The sequence below is a fragment of the Misgurnus anguillicaudatus genome, chromosome 19, assembly GCF_027580225.2.
Source record: "Misgurnus anguillicaudatus chromosome 19, ASM2758022v2, whole genome shotgun sequence".
Classification (NCBI taxonomy): domain Eukaryota; kingdom Metazoa; phylum Chordata; class Actinopteri; order Cypriniformes; family Cobitidae; genus Misgurnus; species Misgurnus anguillicaudatus.
The window spans coordinates 7,763,975-7,779,020 of record NC_073355.2 but is presented as its reverse complement, the minus strand read 5'-3'; the positions used below and the strand labels follow the sequence as shown (position 1 = coordinate 7,779,020).

At 39.5% G+C, this 15,046-nt stretch overlaps 1 long non-coding RNA gene across 1 annotated transcript; it reads right to left on the bottom strand.

The window, feature by feature from the left end:
• Positions 1-494: 494 nt before the first annotated feature.
• LOC141350946 (uncharacterized) lies at positions 495-14,711 on the bottom strand. The gene is made up of 3 exons (XR_012359044.1): positions 14,632-14,711; positions 642-817; positions 495-541 (listed from the first exon to the last, which is right to left on the bottom strand). It is a non-coding gene; the product is annotated as an uncharacterized lncRNA (long non-coding RNA).
• Between the last annotated feature and the right edge of the window lie 335 nt (positions 14,712-15,046).

Here is a 15,046-nt window from a genome sequence, read left to right as displayed (position 1 = left end):
CACCATGTCACAAAGCTGGAATCATTTCAAATTGGTTTCTTTAACATGACAATGAGTTCACTGTACTAAAATGGCCCCCACAGTCACCAGATCTCAACCCAATAGAGCATCTTTGGGATGTGGTGGAACGGGAGCTTTGTGCCCTGGATGTGCATCCCTCAAATCTCCATCACCTGCAAGATGCTATCCTATCAATATGGACCAACATTTCTAAATGAAGCTTTTAGCACCTTGTTGAATCAATGCCACATAGAATTAAGGCAGTTCAAAAGGGGGTCAAACACAGTATTAGTATGGTGTTCCTATTAATCTTTTAGGTGAGTGTATATATATATTTACATCGCAGAATCGATAAAATCGCACATCCCTAGTCAATATCATTAAATTTTTAAACATTAATCAATTAAACTATTAAACATTATACTGCTATAAAGATTCAAGTTTTGCAAATTAAGGAAACCTGTGTGTGGAGTAATGAGAGTTTTGAAATACTTACAGTATTAAGTGTTACTTGTGTTGAGATGGTCTGGGCATTCTCATCCTGTGGATTAAGGCAAATGTTTAGTGTTAAACCTACAATTCTTCTCAGATTAATACTGTTATGAGCCACATAAGAAGAGTAAATCATGCTGGAGTCATACCACATCTGTGATTGAGGTCAGATACAAAAGCCAATAAACTACAGTAAGGTCTTTATAACTCAGAGGCCGGACTGGTTTAGTTGCGTTGCTATTATCCAACAAGCCAAGCTCTTTGTGAAGTTCATCATAAGCTGCCTGATATTCTGTATCATTGCATGAATCAGCAGACACCCAACCTGCAGAAATAACACTTTATATAACACAGATCAAGTCTTTTACATACTATCAGAGATGGGCACTCAAGTTAGTGACACGGACTTGAGTCACACTCGAGTTACATTTTTATGGACTTCAGACTCGACTTCCGACTTGACTTGACACTAGACTTGTGAATATTTTAAAATTAACCCGAGTCTTTTATCCTTAACCCTCTGAGGTCCGACCATTTCGGGACACTGGCAGAGGTTCTGACATGCTTTTACATTGGTTCGTTTTTCAGTTGCTTTAAACATATTAATGGCTAATATGTGCATAATAATATGTGTACGTGTTTTTATTTTTAAGCAAATTATGTTTATGCATGGTTAGTAAAAATAAAAATATTAAAAGTTGCTGAAATAAGGCCATTTACTAAACTTTTTTTTCACAAACTGTATCTTGTGGAGTTGGGTATTTGTTAACTTATTCACATGAAACAATATATTGATTTAACTTTTGTAAGATACTTTTTCTTGTGTAAAGGCAATATGCAAGGGAGGGTCAATGGTCATGAATATTGATGTGATTCACACCTGAGCAGATAAAGAGCAAACCCCCAAATGCCTCAATGTGGAATGTTGAGCTAGAAGAATGAATGTGAGGAGACTTAAAAAGAAAATGTTTTGCTTGTAGTTTAATGACAAACTAGTGTACAATAAAATCTAAATAATAAGAATAAAATGTAAATGTTGTCACATTTTAGCAGACAACTTAATGTATATATACAACATAAATATACAAGTGAACATCACATAACTAGCATTTCCAAAGTCTTTATACAAGCAATGTTAAGTAACTGAAACTTTGAGTGACACACAACAGAGCTCTGCTATGAGCTGTAAACGTCATGTGGCTCATGTTACCATATAACTGTGTGAATATGTCTTTACACTTCATAGTTTTGTACTGATGAGAGGGATGCAGACCTGTAAGAGAGTTATAAACAGCTGTTAGCATATGAAGAGTTTCGTAGCAAAATCCATTTTTTAACATTTTTGTCAAAACATGTTTATTATTATGTTATCATGTTATTATTTTGTTTTATGGTGCTACTTAGCTGTATTTTTTAAGTTATTAAGGTTTAAATCAAAACAAACCAACTGCAGTTGCATTGAAATTAATTGGAATGCACAACCAAAAACAAGATTTCTGAACAATTAAAAAAACGGTGGATATCTCGTTTTGCAATGAAACTCTTCATATATTGTCCACAGTACTACCACATACGACATAGCCTACATAACTGATCGGTAAATATCACTGATAACACCAAATTCAGATAAACTTATCTCAGATAAACATCTGCAGAGCTTTGTTATATAAAAAGCTGTTTTCAGATGCCCATCGACTGATTGTCTAGATTCTGTTTTTAACAATGTTTTAATGCGTGTGTTTCTGTAAGCACATATGAACTTTCAAAACACGTTGCATATGGCATCGCATCCACGTACGCGAGTACTCGCGTCTCCTCACGCTTAAACGCGGCACTCCTGTAGTGCAGCCTTACTGATAGTTGCCATGAAGGTTACATGATAGTGAATTACTGTGTCTAAACTGCACAGCATGTAGATAAATATCTGCCATTACGCAAGCCCTTATGAAAATTAACCATGGTTTTATTGTGGTAAAAGTGTAGTAACCATGGTTTTGTGGTGTATTGATTACTATCAGCAAAACTATTGTTTTTCTACACTAATTATGGTTTAACTATGCTTTTTGTAAACCATGGTTGTCAAAACCATGGTTATTTTGTGTTTACCATGGTTTTAATACAGTAACCATGTTTTTTGGTTTTAACTGTAGTAAAACCATGGTTAATTTTCGTAAGGGAAGTACACGCGTCCTCGTTTGTAAACAATGCTTTCTCAATCCGAAGCCTGCAGTTTTTTGCCAGGCAAAAAAAAAATTCTAGCCTTGAACATAAATACAGCTGTTTGAAATTCAACCAGATCAATTAGTTTAAATGCTTTAAAGGGGACATTCCACAAGACGTTTTTAAGATATTAAAATAAATCTTTGATATCCCCAGAGTACATATGTGAAGTTTTTGCTCAAAATACCATATAATTTATTGTGGCATGTTAAAAAAGGCACTTTATGGCTTTGAGCAAAAATGCACCGTTTTTGTGTGTATCCCTTTAAATCCAGGTTTGCGGAGTCTCAAGTGCTTGCGCTGTAGACAAGACAGAGCATCAAGAGTGAGATTCACTCACAAAAGAAGCTAGTAAGCAATGTTCAGCATTATATATTTGAACAAGTTTAAAAAGTCAATCAAAAAGTCAAAATGTTTTATGCATACTAAATACATGTTTATCAGCAGATGGGGAACATTGTGGAATAAAAATACTTTTAGGAACTGGTCATATGGAGCAATGTGGGCCAGTTTGCACGCAACACTGTAAAAAAATTCGGTAGAAATTTCAATGTTATTGCAGCTGGGTTGCCGGTAATTTAACGTAGATTTACATTTATGTTATTTACTGGCAAGAGTTTGTTCAAAGTTAAATAAATTTTAAATATTAACAAGTCTTTATCTTTACAGAATAAAACTACACAATAACAGCCTCATGCAAAGCATTCTGGGAATCAGAAATCATCATCAACCTTTTTCTGTTTTTTGCTTCAGATTTTGTTTCCCAGAATGTTTTGCTTGATGCTGCTTTTTTAGTTTTACTCTGTAAAGACAAAGACTTGTAAATGTTTAATGTTCATTTAACTTTGAACAAACTCTTGCCTGTAAATAACATAAATGTAAATCTACGGTAAATTACCGGCAACCCAGCTGCAATTTCTACGGAATTTTTTTACAGTGAAGTTATAGAGAAATAATAATAACAATAACAATACTTTGTGTTTTATTTAGACCGACTTGGCTGTTGTTGTTGCTGCCTCCTTTAAAACACACACGGTTGCTGACTCGCTGTGCCATCTGGCATACCAGGCATTTTCCCGGTGGGCCGTGGAGCTATTTGTGCCGACAGTCCTGAGTCCGACACTTTTTTAATTTATATATTATTGTTTCTGACCGGCCCATTAATCCAGACAGTTGATCAGCAGGCCGGTTGACATTGGGCTGGCCCAATCACATTATTAAGCACCAAACCCTTTCATTTTGGTCCTGCCGGTATAATGCATTAAAAAAAATAGCGCAAGAGTAACCACCGGCCCTTGACACATGCTCTGTGGCCCAAAGGCTATTTTCTTCACTGACCCCCCCCCCCTTCACACTCATCTCTTAATTCATCCAGGATAAATAAAAATTTCATCCAGGATATGTTCCTGGATCTCAAACACAAGATTGACACCTCGTTGCAGGGCTGCAAAGCTATTTTAACATAAAATACACAATATTTCTGTAAATTACATATTTTTCTATTATTTACCACAGAAAGCATTGTTTATATTGCACTGTATATTTAACAGTATAAACATTTTCTTAACCTTATCTTAAAGAACTTTATATTAAAATTTGGCACTAAACTAACACATTAAATTCCTGAGTATTAATGTATTAATGATTAGACATTTTCTGCAACCAGGTAGTGTTTCTATTTTGATTTATTTAGGATTTTTTTTAAGTTACAGACTTGACTTGGTTATGTTCAATCTCTGTAAAAATGAATAAGGCTACTGCTCTATGAGTAACTTAAGCACAGACACAGCAAGCAAATAATGATATATACTTCATCCAATTCTTATATTAAGATGAGGGAGCTTCATAGCATACAGCCTTTTTTTTGCACCTTTCTCCTCATCTTTCCTCTTTTCTTAACCTGGGCGCTGATGACTCTATTTTTAATCCGTGGTTAAGTATGTGTTACATCTCCATCTCTACAGTATTTGAGGTGTTGCCATTGAAGCTGTGACATGGCGTGAACTAACCTCGCGCAGCTCTTTGAGTAACCCCACAGACAGAGTAACAGACCTTCTCTAGACGAAAACTCCAAAGTCCCGACAAGATTAACTGATTGCATGGTGGCAAATATATGATTGACGTGTGGTGCATATGAGCAATTTAAATCCGATCACGCGTTAACACGCTGTCACGGAGAGCGCTTACGGTTGCGTACAGTAGCAACGTACCTCTCACGCGCTTTGGAAGGGAAAAGAAAGGTCTATAACACGCGTTTTTAACCGTTTAAATAAATAATCAAACGAGCAAGTTGACATTTCTTGATGAGAGATTTACAGTTCGGCTGTAATAGAAAATATTTTAACAGATTAAAATTAGTGACGCCCATATTATAACAATCAGGGCTTTACAAAATAGGTCCGGGGCTCAAGCCCCGCTAGCCCACCTCTAGCGCCGCCCATAAATCAACCCTGACCCTACCCGAGCCCGTGTAGCCTACTTATGTCCAAGCCCGGCCGACACATTAACTGTAGATTAATTATTATAACCTGTTATAATTATTATAATAATTATAACCCGACTATGTTTTAATACGTAGGCCGTTATAACTAGGGCTGTGCAAAAATATTGATACAGCTAACTATCGTGATAGTTAACATTGTCATCATAAGATCTGCAATATGTCGGGAGACATGCAGTGGGTTAGAGGATTTTGAGAACTTCATTAAGTTTTGTTTTGTAGAAAGACTTTTTTTTAAAAAAGATTTTTGTTTTGTATTCATTGTATCTTATTTTTTTAATCAACAAAAGGTCGGGATTTAATAAATAAGATGTTTAAGTTTCCTGGGCTCGAGCGTACTGCGCAGACTCAAACTGAGCTTAATGACGTAGATGCCACGTGAACAACCTGTCTGACAATTGTAAGTCTTTTAATAGCCGTGCCAAGAAAAATCTGAATCATCCACCAAATCTTGCAGAGACGTGAACGTGAACAGGTGCTAATTTTGGTAAATTCTGATTAATAATCTCCCTTGACTTTATGCCTCCACGTCCACCCAACTGCCTCATAGACAGTAAAAGTGTTTTTTTATTATTTTATTAATAAACAATTAAATGTATCCTTGCTATTTTTGACACAATCATAATCATTACTTTTGCCAGTTCTTTGTGGCAAGCTTTATGCGTGCGCTTGAGTTTAGAATATGCTATATTACTTAAACGCTCATTATGGTTTAGTAGCCTATATTCTGTCCTGTATAGTATGCTATAATTAAATTAATATAAATGGGCGATTTGTTGAGTAATGGCTTACTTATCAACTAAAAAATAATTTTATTCGGGACAGCCCTTATTTCACATATTTGCGGTCCGAGCAAGCGGAATCATCCGAAACCTGCTCTGCTCACATGCTCTGCACCGAATTAGGCTAGCAATGATTAAAAAAATACAAATGCTTGACCAAGGGCCAGACCCGGTGTTGTTTCGAAGTCTGTTCCCCCTATGTTTCGCCTTCGGTCGACTGTCCAAGAGAGTATGGGATGAGCACGGCATCCGGCTGGACACAAAGGTGGCAGTTTACAGGGCAGCCATCCTCACAGTGCTGTTGTATGGATCTGAGTCCTGGACTATTTATCGCCGCCAGATCGCCAAACTTGATCAGTTCCATATGCGTTGTCTCCGTCGTATTGCACATGTTAAATGGCAAGACAAGGTCTCAAATACTGAGGTTCTCCAGACCTGTGGCATCACTGGTATTGAGGCCTTCCTGCTTGCTGTGCAGTTTCGCTGGTCTGGACATGTTGTGCGCATGGCAGATTCACGCCTGCCGAAACAGGCATTCTATGGACAACTCCAGAGCGGCATTCGCACTCAAGGAGGGCAATTAAAACGCTACAAGGACGGCCTCAAAGCCAATTTGAAACGCTGCAACATGGACCCAAATGACTTTGAGGAGATCGCTGCAGACAGGGCATCATGGCGAGCACAGTGCCAAACTGCCATACACTTCTTTGAGCGCAGCCGCATTGATACTGCAGTAGACAAACGAAGACGCAGAAAGGACAAAGCCTTAACATCTAGAAAACCTAGAACAACATCTACCCAGTTTGTGTGTGACATCTGTGGCCAGTCATGTGCGTCAAGGATTGGCCTTTATTCACATTCTAGGACGCACCAACAAATATAACTGTGACGAGATCTGTCGTGTCGAAAGCTCAGGCCAAGATGTGACCCGTCACGGAAAGTAGGGACACAAGTCGGCAGCACAAGTTCCGAGAAAATGAGAAACAAAGTTTTTCTTCCAAAATTTGTGATTTTCGTTTTATTGCAGAATCTGTTAGTTGAGATCACGAAGAAGCCTCTCCATGTTTGGGATAGCAGTTTTCGTATATTTAAAAGCGTACATTTTGCGGTTAAAATAGGCTTGTTTTTCCAGAGATTCTAGCGTGCAGCGGGGGCGTCATTGTCTGTGTGTATATTTACATACTGTATAAGCTTGTGTTTTCGCCTCCGCCCCCAAAGGGAACAGCGTGACTACTAAATAAGGATAGTTCGTCCAAAAATGAAAATAATGTAATTAATGACTCACCCTTATGTCGTTCCTTATGCCGTTCATCTTCGGAACACAGTTTAAGATGTTTTAACGTTAGATTTAGTCCGAGAGCTTTCTGTCCCATTCATTGAAAATCTATGTATGGTTTCCATGTCCAGAAAGGTAATAAAAACATCATCAAAGTAGTCAATGTGACATCAGTGGGTCAGTAAGATTGTGTTGAACCATCGAAAATACAGTTTGGTCCAAAAATAGCAGAATTACGACTTTATTCAGCATTGTCTTCTCTTCCGGCTCGAGCGTGAAGTCACGTGACTGTAGTGACGCGGCTGCCCTGTTCCTCAGATATGTTTGCTAAGTTGTTGTTTTTTTCAAGCTTATAGCGTGCATCTCCCCAGACTGTAAAACTCGGGCGCACAAGACAAAAGAAAAATAAAAGAATCTGGGGCGGAACAAATAACAGTCAGCCGCAATGTCCGTCAGCCGCGTCACTGACTTTATGCGGCGCCGCAGTCGGATGACGTCAAAGTACCGCGAGAGCTCTTCAAGAAATCTTACGGAGTAATGTAATTTCGAGTCGCTCTCGCGGTACTTTGTCGTCATCTCTTTGTCAGTTCCTGCAGCGCAGCATGAGTCCAAACACACAGAAGTTACACAGAGATCGTTGTATTCTTTATATAATTGGCTACATGTTTTGTCTATCAATATTTTCCATGAAGTCATTGGCTGATGGAGGAACGAGCGAGCGATTGGTAAAATCTCTAAAGGACGTCACGTTTTCGACGGCGCTGTTTGGATGATCTGTTATACTACCTATTTTAAATAAAAACTTTGAAGGCGGGTTCATGTGTTTAACGGAGTTTAATCATATACCCTTACATTTTACGATGTAAATAGTCCTCAGATTGTACAACCCCAAAACAGAAAAAGTTGGGACACAGTAGAAATTGTGAGTAAAAAAGTAATGGAATAATTTACAAATCTCATAAACTTATATTTTATTCACAGTAGAAAATAGATAACATATCAAATGTTGAAAGTGATACATTTTGAAATGTCATGCCAAATATTGGCTCATTTTGGATTTCATGAGAGCTACACATTCCAAAAAAAGTTGGGACAGGTAGCAATAAGAGGCCAGAAAAGTTACATGTACATGCATATGAGGAACAGCTGGAGGAGGATCAATGTTTAGGAATAGGAATGTTGTCCTATTCTTGTCTAAAACAGTCTTCTAGTTGCTCAACTATAGGTCTTCTTTGTCGCATCTTCCTCTTTATGATGCACCAAATCTTTTCTATGGGTGAAAGATCTGGACTGCAGGCTGGCCATTTCAGTACTCAGATCCTTCATCTACGCAGTCTTGACGTTGTAATTGATGCAGTATGTGGTCTGGGATTGTCATGTTGGAAAATGCAAGGTCTTTCCTGAAAGAGACGACGTCTGAATGGGATCATATGTATCTAGAACTTGGATAAACCTTTCAGCATTGATGGTGCCTTTCCAGATGTGTAAGCTGCCCATGCCACACGCACTCATGCAACCCCAAACCATCAGAGATGCAGGCTTCTGAACTGAGCGCTAATAATAACTTGGGTTGTCATTGTCCTCTTTAGTCCGGATGAAATGACATCCCAGTTTTTCAAAAAGAACTTCAAATTTTGATTCGTTGGACCACAGAACAGTTTTCCACTTTGCCAAAGTCCATTTTAAATAAGCCTTGCCCAGGTAAAACGCCAGTGCTTCTGGGTCATGTTTAGATATGGCTTCTTTTTTGATCTACAGAGTTTTAGCTGGCAACAGCGAATGACACGGTGGATTGTGTTCACTGACAATGTTTTCTGGAAGTATTCCTGAGTCCATGTTGTGATTTCCATTACAGTAGCATTCTTGTATGTGATGCAGTGCTGTCTAAGAGCCCGAAGATCACGGGCATCAAGTATGGTTTTCCGGTCTTGACCCTTACGCACAGAGATTGTTCCAGATTCTCTGAATCTTTGAATGATATTATGCACTGTAGATGATGATAACTTTCTGGCCTCTTAATGCTACCTGTCCCAACTTTTTTTTGGAATGTGTAGCTCTCATGAAATCCAAAATGAGCCAATATTTGGCATGACATTTCAAAATATCTTACTTTCAACATTTGATATGTTATCTATATTCTACTGTGAATAAAATATAAGTTTATGAGATTTGTAAATTAGTCCATTCCTTTTTTACTCACAATTTCTTCTGTGTCCCAACTTTTTCTGTTTTGGGGTTGTATATTATGTTGTATTACTAGACATTCATGCAAAATCAGATGAAAACAATATAGACTATACATCTATATTTCACGGATTATACGCATTTGTGGACAATATAGTCATTGGATAATCTGAAACAGACTGAATTCGACTTGTGATCAACACAAAGGTAAAAAGTCATGTTTATTTTTGCATGTTGTCATTTGGACTTCTGTCATAAAATACTACATATGATGCTACATCTGTATCTCAAAACGGCTTCACAGAGAGTATGGCTTAGCTTAATGAGATGTAAATGAGCCCTATTGTCTCCCCCAGTTGGAAAGAAGAGTCCCTTTCGTCTCGATTTTCTCGGTTTGAGTATTTCTGAGTTTCTATATTCAAATGGTCACAACTTCTCCATATGTTATCAGATTTCCATGTGTTACACATCGTTGGAAAGCTTAGAATCCGCACTTTCAGAATCTGTGAATAACTCAAAATGGCCCAGATCCGACTTGTGTCCCTACTTTCCGTGACTGGTCACAAATATTAAAAGTTTAAATGGCTTGAGATGTATTTGTGCATTTATTTAATGTATCTTCATTGTTCTTAATGGTAAGAACAATAGATTCTCTCCTCCGGCAGAGAATCTAAACTCTACCGCAATCCTACACTTATAAAATGCAATTCAATGTGGAAATAATCCAAGTATTCAAAATGCGTTTACTCTCATTGACATCTATATTTTTCTCATGTTAAACTGTGTAGTTTACCTGGGCATAAACTTGAAGGATTTGTATTATTAATGCAAATTGCACAGCTCTTCTATTTCTTTTGTTTAATATTATGTATGCAAGTTGGCTTTGGATGCTTGTCAGTTGTTAAAGACGTCTAAACTTTGCAGTTAAAGGAGATTTTTAAGTTTTTAGTTTATTTTAAGTTGTTTGTTAAACATTTGTACAATTAAAGGTTTGTATTTTGACCGCAACTGTCATGAATTCTGATTCCTTCACTTCATTAGAATCATTGTGTAATTTAGAATTAATTTGTGTACTTTTTCTTCAATATTCACTCATCATGAGAGTAACATTGGACAGTGTTTCTCAACTTCGTTCCTAGAGGCCCAATGCTCTGCACATTTTGTATGTCTCTTTTATCTGACAGACTCAGTTCAGTTCATGGAGATCTCTTCTTATGAGCTGATGATTTGAATCAGGTGTGTTAAATAAAGAAGACATACAAAATGTGCAGAGCAGTGGGCCTTCAGGAATAACGTGACCGACGAATTGGGAATCCCTACCAAAACGCCACTGAGGGCTGACCTCTTCCAGTGTCTGCGTAAAGCCCTCCGGTTCCACTTAGGATAAGGATAATTAGGTTTTAAGGCAGAAGGCCGGGCACTAGATGTTCCTTTAACCCCACAGTAGTGCCAGCGACTGGGAAGCGCCCTATCTGAGCGGTATAGGAACGCTGCGGAAGCCATCGCCCCGTTAAGGGCTGTTGGTGGGCGAAAGTCAACCGTAGTTGAGGTATAAATGACAGCCGTGGCTGTGTAAGCAAAGCAGTGCTCTGCTGAGGGAAACGTGGGCTAGTAGGATTAACCCCACGGAAAAATACTCACAAAGGAACCCGGTGGGACGCAATGTGGATGCCCGAGCCAAACACAGGTTCGCGAGGATACAGCTAGTGAGAGGCTGGCAGCGGATGTTCCGCAACATCAGGCTGCCAAGGCAGTGGAGGAAGGCAAAACAAATTATTACGCGTTTTTGCCTCGATAGCCTTCCATACTGAGCTCAGTTTGGAGCAGCAGTCGGAGGCTGCAAGCCGACCTGCGAGCCTGTTCTCTGTGTTTCCCCTAACGAGGAAAGAACACGAGAGGAGACAGGCTCGACACGAACACTGTAAAATCTAATGAACGTATTAGGTGTCGCCCAACCAGCAGCTCTGCAGATGTCTGTTAGCGAGGAACCACAAGCGAATGCCCAAAATGAGGCAACACCTCTAGTAGAGTGAGCTCTCAAATTAAATGGACAAGGAATGCCCTGCAGATTATAAGCAAGGGCGATAGTATCAACTATCCAATGAGACATCCTCTGCTTAGTGACAGCTTTCCCTCTCTGCTGACCACCGTAACAAACAAAGAGCTGATCTGAAGTCCTGAGGCTTTGTGTGCGATCCACGTAGATGCGTAACGCTCGTACGGGGCATAATAAAGCCATGGTTGGGTCTGCCTCCTCCGGGGGCAACGCTTGCAAGCTCACCACCTGATCTCTGAAGGGAGTGGTGGGAACTTTGGGCAGGTAGCCTGGTCTGGGTCTCAGTGAGACAGCAGGACCAAACTGAAGGCACGAATCGTCAACAGAGAATGCAAGAAATCCCTTACTCTCTTCACGGAGGCCAATGCTAGCAGGGTCAGAGTTTTCATTGACAAAAACTTCAGACTCGCAGACTGCAAAGGCTCGAACGCGGAACCTGTAGTAGGGCTTCAGCACCATGGACAGGTCTCAGAGGAATAGAGGGAGGGCACGAGGGGTTTAGCCTGCGAGCGCCTCTTAAAATCTAATAACCAAATCATGCTGGCCAACTGATCTGCGGTTAATAAGTGAGTGATGAGCAGAAATAGCTGCGATATCAACTTTAATGGTGGAGGGTGACAGCCTACCATCTAACCTATGTTGAAGATATATAAAAGCACAATGTTAAGCATTCTCTGGGGTCCTCGCATTGCGAAGAGCACCAGGTGACGAAAAAGGGTTTCATTTAAGCGCGTAAGCCCGTCTTGTGGACGGTGCTCGTACCGCGTCAATGGTGTTAGATACCGCTTGCGATAAATCACCTAAACCTGCGCGCACTCAACGACCATACATGGAAATCCCACAGGTCGGGGCGCGGGTGCCATAATGTGCCCCTTCCTTGAGAAAGAAAGTCCTTCCTCCGGGGAATTCGCCAGGGAGGGGCTGTCGCGAGGAGCATTAACTCTGAAAACCAATTCCTGGTCGTCCAGTACGGGGCGATTAATAAAAGGCTCTCCTCGTCCTGCCTGACTTTGCACAGTGTCTGTGCGATTAAGCTCACTGGAGTGAATGCGTATTTGCGCGTCCCCCGCGGCCAGCTTCTCAGTAGCAGATAATGCCGGCTTTCAAAGCGAAAAAGCTAATTTCCATATTTGCACCTGTGGCTTATATGTGCACCTGGCGGGGCGGCGCCAGCATTATGCAAATATCTCAATGCCAAGTTCATTGCCGTTTTAGTAGAGTACGAAGCCGATTGGTCTCTCTAAGCGAGTTCCCAATTCGTCGGTCATGACGTGACGTCGTAGTGACCGACTGAAAGGGAACACCAGAAATCAACAGGCTATAATGATGCTCATATTAAAGATAATTTTAAATATTTTCAGTAGAACATATCTGATTATTGGTACATCACTAATATGGATAATTTACACGTGTGCTCGACTTCATGCTATAATACAGGAACCGACATGCGGATGACATCAACGTGCCGCGAGAGCAGTTTGAAAGCAAACTCTTCTGATGATTTCTCGCCTCACCCTCGCGGTACTTTGATGTCATCAGCCTGTCGTTCTTGCTTGCAGCGCAGCTTGAAGTCCTTGCAGGTGGTTTCATGATGACCGCTGTTGTTATAATCTTTATTTTTGCAAGTAAACTACTTTTTTTGTTTTAACATTCAAACAGACTCACGGTTCTCCCCCACACTCGCGCAATGCATATTGCATACATTATTCCAGAAGTAAAATGATTTGTTCTCTGTGGATAAATAAACATGTTCTCTTACACTGGGAAATTGTAGCGCAGTCTAAGTGTATTAATTATTTGCGCACGTTTTTGAATATGGCGACTTATGGAATAAAAACTGCACGCCGACAAAAGGTAAGACTTGTTTTTGCATTTAGCCCCGTTTTACGTAGGGGCGGTTTCCCGGACAGGGATTAGACTAGTCTTAGACTTAAACACTTTTAAGAGCTCTCCAAACTGAAAACAACTTGCACTTACATATCTTAAAATATATCAGGGCCCTTTGTTTTACCTCAAAATGCACACAGGTAATGTTTTTAGTAAGGCATGTTTGTTAAAACTAGTTATATTTCCTAACTAAACGGCCTAGTCCTGGATTAAGCTAAACTTGGTCCGGGAAACCGCCCCTAAGAGTTTTATTTAGTTTATCTGTTGCTGGAGTTGCACTTAGTTAAGAATGACAACATTTGAAAAGCATTTTAAACAACCATGATTTCTATTTTTGTTTTTCAATTGTATTGCTTCCGTATTGTTGTCAGTACAAGTGTACATCTGTGCAATCATAGTATGATTTTGTACAGGTTGGTGGAGTATGTACACATATGGATATAATGTGGTTTCATAGATTTGTTATTTGAATGGCCTTCTTGTACGAATAATTTTTGCCATACCCTAGGTTTTCGTGAAACGCCGCCACTGTGTCAGATATGTCAACAAAAACTTCAACATCCACATTAACAATATAAGGCTGCAGATTTTGCTAAACCCAAACCTCATAAAACTAAAAGAAACATAATGGTGGGCTAGTATCAGCTGATTGTGCAACAGGGGCCAGTAGATAATGTGCACTAGCTATCGTGCCAGTTCAAGTTGAAGTTGCCAAAGGCAGCAAGACCATAAAAACCTAAACCTTTTTTGACCCAGGCAGTTCGGCAATGTTCTGCACTGAGAACCTCATGGATAAACTGAATGCCAAAGGACGCAGCACCAAAATCCATCTGCGAACAATGGAGCAGGAGAGACCTGGTAAGAGCTATGAGCTCACATGATTTGAGGTAGGCAGTATAAATGGAAGTGCATACTTCGCTTTGCTCAAAGTATAAACTCACCCCAGGATTCCTATGTCAAAAGAGAACCTACTCGCCTACCATGATCTTGAAAAAATGGCATCAAAAATGCTCAAAATACACACCAGGTTTTTTATAAGGTTTGTTTGTCCTAATATATCTAAGGTCAAGTCTTGGATTAATCAAAATCCTGTCCGGCAAACCACCCCATAATCCTAAATATTTATATTACTATTTATATTAGGGTACATATAGTAAGGGTTTTTGATGTATACAACACAAAAATGATACAAACACAGAATATGACTATAACACATAGCTTAAAAGAGACTTACAGACTGATGAAAGACAAATAAACAGCAGGTGTAGGTACATGGCTGGCAGTCAGAGAAACTTGTGATGGAGGATAAAGAGTGACTCTGAATCACATTATTGTCATTTGCTTATATTTATACAGTGGGTGAGAACAAAAACGCTCCACCTCCTGCTTGCAGTCATCTCTCTGCCTCTATATGAATGAAGAAGTTGTAATGATCCGCCTTATCAGATGAGTTACACAAATTAAAATGGGGTAAAATCTGGCTGTGTAACATTAAAACAGAGTAAAGATGAGACCAACAAGTGAAATATATTATACAAGGAAAGACACACTTCAGACCACTGTCCCAGAGTAAAACAACAACCTCTGGCTTGTTTAAGCAGAAATCTGATTTTTATTTTAAATAGTTTTTACAAGTTTGCCCTTACATC